Below are 9,266 nucleotides of genomic sequence, written 5' to 3' on the forward strand. Positions count from 1 at the left end.
AGTGGGATGGGTTCCAGACCCCCGAAAGCAAAGATGCGACCTTTCGGTGTAACCAGCCTGGGAGGCACGTCCATGGCGTCGTAATGCCCACGGGCCATCACGTTGACCGTGGCTCCCGTGTCGACAAGGACCGGGACTGGCGACCTGTTGACCTCCACCACACACCTTGGCTGTCTTCTGTTCTTCCCTTTCAAGGCTCCTACACTGGAGGCAAAGAAGATGGTTTCTTCCTCCTCTTCGTCTGCCTCCTCCACCTGGGCATCCTCTTCACTCTGGTCCACCTGGCAACATTCGGAGGGCGACTCTGGCGAAACCCGGGCCGGGCCTCTCGGCACCATCACGGGTAGGGCTGCCTTGCACAACCGGGAGAAGTGATCTGACAGCCCACACCTTCCACATGTCCTTCCGGCCGCCGGGCATTCCGTTGGGTGGGGAAGGTCGTACCCGCACTTTTGGCAGGACTCACCCGCTATTCTGGCTCTGTCACGGGGCCCCACACCAGGTCTCCGGAATCCTCTGCCACCCCGCCACGTGGCACACACCTCTTCCGTCTTGATGGAGCGCGATCCAGCCTCCATCCTCGCTGCCCGAGCCTCAGACACCTCATGGCACCGCCCCAGCTCCAGGATGCATGGCAACGTGAGGCCGGATTCTCTTAAGACCTGTCTTCTGAGCTTGCCCGAGGAGCACGCCTGGATGAGCATAGTTCTTATGTCATCTGCATCACCCCAAGCACAGGCGAGCGACAAGCGCTTTAGGCGCCCATAGAAGGTGTCCAAAGTCTCATCATCTTTTTGTTTTGCAGACAGCATGACGAATCGTTCGTAATCCGAGTTGGCAAGTGGCAGAAAATGGGCCTGAAGTGCTGCCTTTGCCGCTGCATAGGATCCATCCCCTGGTGGAAGAGACTCAAATGTCTCCTGAACCAAGCCTGCTGTCGTCATCAGTCACCTGTGCGGCCCTAAATTACATGTCGAGGCGGTCAACCCACCTCCTCCACCTGGGCCCCAAGCTGGACGGCGGGCCCGAGACATCAAATTCAGGGATGGGCTGGACGGCCGCATGGGCACGCGCCTGTGCCATGATGAGATGTCCTGGCTGAGCAACGGGTTGCACCACTGGTGGCGCCTGAGGCACTGGAGCCTGACCTCCTACTTGAGCCTGAGGAGGTTGTTGTATGGCTGCTGGTCGTCCGCCGTCTTGAGGCGGCTGCTGCGGAGCTGCTGGTTGCCCGCTGACCTGGAGCGGTTGCTGTTGGGCAGCTGCTAGCCCACCGTCCTGAGGTGGCTGCTGGCGCACTGATGGCAATTCACCGTCCTCATCACTAGTCGCACTCATGGGCGTGAGCACACAGGCACCTCAGGCATCATCCCCCACTCGTCGCCACTGTTGGCGGTTTGTCCTGACCCCCATGCGATGCTCGTAAGCCCCCAGCTCATACATCCGTATGGCTCGGGCTTCCCGGTCGCTCTGATGCGGCCGGGAACGCCTTTGTTTATTTATGCTGCACGCATCGGCGAGCAACGTCACGCCGCCACGTGCGCATCCCTTCACAGGGCAGCGCCACAGCCTCCTGCCTCCTGTTGAACGTGGCAAACTGGGGATGCGAAATGGGAGTAGCGCCGAAATAACCAGCGCCAAAACACTGCCTGCGAATCCTATATAAACGCCCAGATCAAGTGCGTCTTCCTTTTTTTGGGAACACGTGCAGGCAAGGTGTGCTGTGCATACCCTTTTTAAAACGGTTATGAAACGCAGTTTTCCATCGTGCCACTAGATGGCACATTACCCACACATTATTAATTACTTGGACCCCCCCACGACCTCACCAGACTCGGAGTTAACCATGAATGTAACTGTTTCCATATGCGATGGCTCTTGAGACGCCAGAGAATTCCTGATTTACGGTGAATCCACCATCACTGCTCGAAAGGGTTGGACACGCTCTTTCCAAAGTGAAAAGCCAAGGCGCAGTACCCTCAATTCTACAAAGTGCTCAGTTTAGTCGTCATTTCTTTTCGGTTGTCATTTTTACAAGGAAAGAACACACGATGAAGCGTCTATCCCATCCATGCACCGATGTGTATTCTCAATGTGTACATTTAAATGACCGTCTTCGTCGCGGCCTCCATTCTTTCATGCTCATTTCCTGTACTCCCCTTGTTTGATCAGCTGGTGATGGGGTCAATGGGGCATAGCTGAGGGGTTGAACAACCACCTGATGGGAATAATTGTTTCTATAAGATTTTTTTGTTCTGCCTTTTTTTTTTAGTGGGGAACTGTTTTACGTGTGAGCTGAGCCGGCAACTTATCGTACATTTCAGAGGCCAATGCTCCACGGGAACGATACATTCCGTTTTTTGCTTTCTTTGGTTTTAAGGAACTCGCCCTGGGAGGTTTGACATAAAAAGGAATTTGAAAGATGTCTTGGCGTGGCGAAATAAAGACGAGCGAGTGGACGATGGCTGCAGATGAGTAGAGCAAGCATGAGAGTCAGGATCCAACATTGGCAAAGTAACACTAATGGAGAATCTAGCATACAACTATTTGATGGAAGGTGAAAGTCCGTGCTGACCGCCCCGTTTTTAAAGAGCAATAACGTGAAGTGTGATTTGATAAGAGGCGTTTGGATTTTGCATGTATGCAACACTGAGAGCCCACCACATTAGACACATTGCAGCATTCTGTGGTCTGTAGAATTAGAATGTGCATTACTGGGTAGCTGCAGTAAGGCTGCTCGTAAATTCAGAAACCATCCCGCCTCCTTCTGCCTTTCCTTCTGCAGTCTGCTCAGTCTGTTTAAGCCCTAAATCCAGGCAGGCGGCGATCGGTTCATCTGCCACTCTTGGACTCTCTAGAATCAACAGGCCGATCTGCTGACTCGGAGCAATGTCCTCTGAGGCTCTTCTTAAGCCCTCGACCAGTTAATGGGAATAATGGCAGGTTCACAGCTACACACCCGCAAGGAGGTTTTGCATCAAGCTTTGTTCGATGAAACATTTTTCCTACCCTTTAATCTCACCTATGTGGTCCAGCATGACCTGAAAACCCTGTTGAAGATTTGTAGGCCTCATTTAGTTAATAAAAATTCAAGATCGGCGCTTGTGCTGTCCCGTTTAATCTTTTCTTAGGATTCCGCCGGCCATTCTGTATTATCTAGGACTTGGTGATCCCTGGGGTGGCGTAAAGGTTTTCATGGTGGTGAAATGTAATTGTTTGCCGCATATGAGATTTAGTTTGATCCATTTTTTGTATAACCTCTTCTCTTCTGTTTGCAGGATGTTGACTTGATTCTGAGTGAACGGAGCAAACAGGCCAAACACAGAAGAATGCGAAGGGATCCGCTCTGGCTGTGCCTCGTCGTTTACAAAACGGCCCTCTCCTTCAAAATTATGAAAGTGTTAAAGTCCCAGGATACTGTCATTGTTGCCCTGTATGTAGCATGCCTTTTGATATGCAGATGGTTTTTTATATAACCTTTTTCGTTAATTCGTAACATTTGTTCTGTAGTGAAAAGTATTATGATCGGTCACTGTTTTTTAGAAATCCTATAATAATGCTTTGTGTATAATACTTTTGCTCTGGATCCCCTTTTTCTTTTATTAAAAGTCAATCACTACGAATTATGAAATGCCTCCATTTAGAAAAGGCTGAATGGTTTTGCATATAGGAATTGCATGTTTTGTCTTTTTTTTGACAGCCGGGTTTGTGGTTCAGGTGACTAATGCATCCTCTACAAGGACCTGTGTTTGACCTCATGGTCAAAGGTTCGAATCCCAGCAGGTCCACTCCGCCCTTCATCCGTCCGAGGTCGAAAAATTGAGTACCATTAAGTTGGGTAACAATAAACATCTGTTATCTGTCAATAGCGCCAAGATGCCCCTCTGGGGGTGAATGTGCACTCTAAAAATACACCTGTAATGTTATTTTATGCTGAGAATGAGCAAAACCACCCTACATACAAATGTTAATCACATAAAATGTGTAACTTTTATATTAATGTTTTTAAATAGTGTTGACCAATCATTTTAATTTTGATCTAAAAAATATTTTTACATGTTATTGCCTATATAGTATTGTACTGAACATATTTATAAATGAAATACACACCAAATCTACATGTGTATGTTCTTGTGTGCTATAGATTCATTCTGTGGTGTAAATGTTCATGTGTTCTGTAGAGTGGTTGTGGTCTCACGGGCCCAGCACCGGGGCTTATAATTGAATAGCTGTATCCACGTTGCATGTCCTCTTCAGTATGTGGCTGTGGATTGTACCACTATTGGCTCGACATGGCATGTTCCAGACCCCATCCTAGATCACAAGGAATGCCAAACCATAAAGATTTCAGAATTTAGACGGGCTATTTGTTCTAGAATGTAGCAAAATGCTCACAAAATAGTACAAAACATTTTCACTCTATTAGTATTTTTTAAGGTATGCATATATTCCGAATTTAGCTTTTGTAGACCCTTATACAGGCTACCTTTTATATAGCTTTGAATATACAGGCAGTATGTGTAGCATGGGGAGCCGTGCAGGGGTTGCTTAAAGTGGCAACAGTGAAGAGGTCCTTTGGGATGAGGTGTGGATGGGGTATCGGCTTGGGACTGGATGCTAGGTTGGGATGTCTTGCCTGCAGTCTGGGCTGCTTTCTTGTCCACATTCCCTTCTCCTATGGCTTCCTGTCTGCCGCTTTTGGGAATTCTCATGAAGTTGGGATTTCTAGGCGCCAGTCAGCATACAGTTTCTCCTACTTGGGGTAGTTTCATTTCAATAAAACCTCCCCTTTTTCCTATGTTCCCACATCTGGCTCCTCCCTTTGGGAGAAACTCAATAAATACTCCATCTTCACATCTGGGCTTCTTTGCACTGCTCCTGGGTATTCCTGAGCCACACGCTTCCACCAAACGCACATCTGGCATTTCTAATCTGCCCAGGATTTATGGACAGTTCACCAAGTTGTGTCCAGGGATGATTTTGGGTTCAATGCACATAGGGAAGATGGTATTATCACCAGGCACCACAGATTCATAGTCCTGTCCGTTGGAGGACAAGACTGTGTGTGCTTCACGTAAGTCTCTGCTGCACAAGAGAGTTCTGTTGATGCAATCCAGAGGACCCTCCCTGCACTGCCTCAGGCTGAACATTGCTTAAAGGGTGGTGCCACCCACCCCCTATAGCTAACCCACCCTTCACCCCGAGAGCCAACCAGAGAACAGTCACAGCTTGCACTACAAAACAAAAAAAATCTCTTTATGGCAATGCAGCACTAATGCATAGCACAATGTAGCGGTCAATATTTATTAGTAATGTCTACCACCATCATCTCATGTTTTGCAGTGTTCAATTTCCTGCCAAAAAGGCTGAGAAGTTATGAGTAAATTTCTGCCTGGAGAACTGCACTATTGGGGAATTAGTTCCTTTTATATCAAATGTTATATGGATTTTTCTTTCTAGGTTTCCCATAGATGTTACATCCAGGGATTTCCATTTGGTGTAGAATTTCCCAATCATGGAGAAGATGTAAGTAAACCTCTTCAACAAGTACTGTGGTGCACCAGGCGGAGGAGTCAGACAACTTTTTAAATTTAAAGAAAACTCCTAACTTGCCCTATTTCTATGAGGGTACATCCCTACCTAATACAAGTAAAACTAAGGGTGCTTGTCAAGGTAAAAAAAAATGTCTTCTGTCCGAATCCTAAGTAGCTAGCTGGCCCTACCGCTTGAGAAAAAATAATGAACTCAAATAAAGGGGAGGCTTGTTCACTAGCCTCGGTATGGACATCTGCCTAGCCCAACTGCAGTTAACTTGTTTCTGTCTTTAAAGTTCTTGAGTGTTTTCACAATTTTTATACCAACTCCTTTTAGAAAAACGGCTATCTTCTGTAAGGATTTCCGTTTCTCTCTCTGATAAGGAAACAATTTCTTAGTTTTAAATGTTCCAATCCCTCTAGGACAACTTGAAGACACACTTCTTTCTGTCCCTACCTTCATAGCGTTTGGACGCCGCAAAACCTGTTTGCTCTATGGTAAAAGGTCTTATTTCTCAGTATACTCTTTAGCTTAGGGTTTTTGCCCAGTCGAATCACACCGCTCCCTGTGCACTGTGCTATCCGTGATGTAGTGTATTCTGTTTAGATTTACTCTATCGCAACATGGGATGTCTGTATTTTCTTGACACTCTTGACAGTTACTTCAACCTTTCGTATACAGTTTCTGTATCTTTTCCCACTCTTATTACTTAGTGAGGGACTTGTGCCTAAATCACTCTTACCTTGGTGTACTTTTACGGCTATTCTAGCCTTGTATTATTTTCTTCGTATCCCTTCTCTATATATATTAGAGGGTCCGGTTGCCCATTACGTTCTCTTGACTGTGGTATTTACGGCTGTCCCAGCCTTTCAGTACAATGTTCGTATTGTTTTCTCAATGGATCAGTGTGGGCGTGTGTCTGTTACCTCTGCTTTGGTTTTAGTACCTGCTTCTGTTTCTGTGCTCCTGGGATCCCGCTGCCATATATCTAGCTCGCCTCCACAGGCCTGTAGCATTCCTTTCCCCGTCTGTGCCTCTCGTGGCGGGAAATAACTTTGTCGTCTTCAGCTTGGGATTTCGGACTCCTCTTTCATCTCGGATCTCTGCGTTCGTTGCTGGGCGCCAGGTCTACCACTGATCTTCAGTGGTCACGCCGCCACCTGGGAAGACGGTTGACCGGAGCATCTTGCTCGGTTAAGGTATCCGCCGTTCAGCCTAAAGCTGGCAGGTTTCTCCCTGTGCTCGTCAACGCTGGCTCCGCGGCTAGATGTAGCTCAGCCCCTCCAGAACTTAGGTACTGCAGAGGCTCGTCGCTGCATAGCACTTAATCTCCTCCCACGGTGGGATTTCCCAATCCATTCACAGAGCGATTTTGTCTAATACACGTTAGAATTAATGAAATGTCCATCTTCCATGATTATGGCACTCGAGGTGAGGTTCACTATTACATGGTCACAGAAGGATCGTTGTGATTCATAGTTGTAACATGGAATGGAGCGTTCTTCCGACATCCAGGCTCACCTTCCTACCTCAAAGGGGGGTGGCTCCTCTCTGGGGAGAAAAGACAAATTGTCCAGATTCGTCACAGTACTTCAAGGCATAAAATAAGCAGTGTCACGTAGCAATTTGCTATGCAATTCTGTAGGTTTGCTAATTAAATTGACACTTGTGTAGCACAGCTAGCTATTTAACTTACCTTGTTCAATGAAAGCACAGCTCACTGTGCATTCCTCTTTTGCCCTCATGGCTACCCCTACCCTCTGTTCTGTTCACTGCAAGTACAAAGAGGCTAATGGGAGATAGTGCAGCAGTAATTATCTCCACTATTCATATTGCCTCAGTCCTGCGTGGTAGTGCTAGGCAAGAAACGTTCTCACTTTTTTTGAATAATTGCAAACAAGAAGTAAACTGGGTGACACTATTAAACTATACCCTGTCTGGCAAAGACAGTACGTGTTAACTTCATTTCTTTTTTTAAAAGAGTGTCATAAATGTCCTTCCTAAACATTTAAGTTGTTACATAATGCAGAATTACAGCATTGCTAAAATACTGCATGGTCTCCAAGGTAAGTCTATCTAAATCTCCTAGTGCAAACTATTTTTCATTTTCTTGAGGAACGTGCATCGTATTGACGACTGACCACTTTTGAAAACATACATGATCACATGGCCAAATGCGGTTGATGACAAACCTAGTTATGTTACCTGCTGTTGCATCAATATGTGCAACTGGAGCTCAACCCAGGAGCTAATCCTAAACTTCTTGACATTCTATCTTCTCATCCTGTTGCTTTATACCAGCTCTCCTGAAGGAGATATGGCCGCAAAACTACAACATTCCACCTAGTTTGCCTAGTTCTCTGCCTGCTACACTATCCATTCTGCAGTCGATTACTTTCTTGCCTCTTACATAATTAATACACAAAGCTAACAAGAGGTTTGTACAAAGTAGTGAATAGTTCCATCTAGTCTGTACATCTACGGAAATGCCATACACCATAGTTGGCCTCCAGAGCTAGCTTAGCTCTACAATTATGATTGCATTATATAAGCACCTGTGGGAGAGTGCTGGCCAAGCTGGAGGCTGGGCATGCAAGCAGAATCTGCAAGTAGCTGCCCACATATCATGCCAGGCCGCTGCACTTGGCCTTCATTCACCATGTATTTGTATTTTATTTATTTGTATAGCGCGCCTGGCCCAAAGGCATCTGGGCGCATATCTTAAGTTACAGATAAACAGGTAATTTACAAAACAGAGAGCAGGTAAATATACAGTGAAATATGTACAGGCATGATAATGTGTTACGCGAAGATACGGGGAAATGTGGATAATTTAGATACAGTGAAGGAGACATAATAATATACAAATAAAATACATGTAAACAATCACAATGCAGGTCAGGGAAAGGGCAGCATCAGCGATGCAGAGACAAGGTGTCCCAAATGTCTTGGGCTGCGAACCATAATTTGGTTTTACTCTTGAAGGATTGGAAGGAGGGCTCAGCTTTAATGGAATTGGGCAGGGTATTCCATAGTTTGGTGGCTAGGACCGGGAAACTCACCCCACCAGCTTTCTGAAGCTTGAATCTAGGAAGGGAGAGGCTATGGACTTGGGCAGCACTCAAAGGTCAGGTAGCAGTGTGGCGTGTGAGTCGGTTGACCAAGTAAGTAGGGGCCTGGTTGGCCAAGCACTTGTGTGTAAGGGCAAGTGTTTTCAAGGAGATTCTTTGCGTAACAGGGAGCCAATGTAAATTGTGTCTATGGTCAGAAATGTGCTGATTTCTAGCTATGTTTAGGGCCGCTCTGATGGCATTGTTCTGTATGACTTGCAATTTATTTAGGTTGCATTGGCTAGTCCGTAGATAAAGTGCGCTACAGTAGTCCATCTTTGACATAATAAGTGTTCTAGCCAGGGTGATGCAATTGGCAGTATTCAGGAATGGTCTGCAGGCTGTAATGAGTTTGCAAGTATGAGCAGATGCTGGGTTAACAGCACTGGTTTGTCTGGTCAGTGATAGTGTGGAGTCGAGGTAAATTCCTAATGTTTTGGTATCCTTTGAGACCTCAATGGCGTTGCCATCAATGGTGAACGACTTGAAGGGTTTAGTTAAGACGTTGATGGGATCCCTGGATGAGGAGTTCCATCTTATCATCGAGGCAGAGTTCGTGTTGAGCCATTCAAGCCTGAATAACCAAATAAACATTGTTCAAGGATTTAGTGCCCACTGCGT

General features: G+C 46.3%; 1 protein-coding gene across 3 annotated transcripts in view; it reads left to right on the plus strand.

The window, feature by feature from the left end:
• Positions 1 to 4,114, plus strand: part of CCDC62 (coiled-coil domain containing 62) — a 498,667-nt gene extending 494,553 nt beyond the window's left edge. For all 3 annotated transcript variants that reach the window (XM_069619632.1, XM_069619633.1, XM_069619634.1), the window contains one exon: positions 3,279 to 4,114. The gene's annotated coding sequence lies outside the window, so the exon portion shown is untranslated. The remainder of the gene's footprint in view (positions 1 to 3,278) is intronic.
• Positions 4,115 to 9,266: the final 5,152 nt, after the last annotated feature.

The sequence above is a fragment of the Ambystoma mexicanum genome, chromosome 10 (genome assembly GCF_040938575.1).
Source record: "Ambystoma mexicanum isolate Mex_15411 chromosome 10, UKY_AmexF1_1, whole genome shotgun sequence".
Taxonomy (NCBI): Eukaryota; Metazoa; Chordata; class Amphibia; order Caudata; family Ambystomatidae; genus Ambystoma; species Ambystoma mexicanum.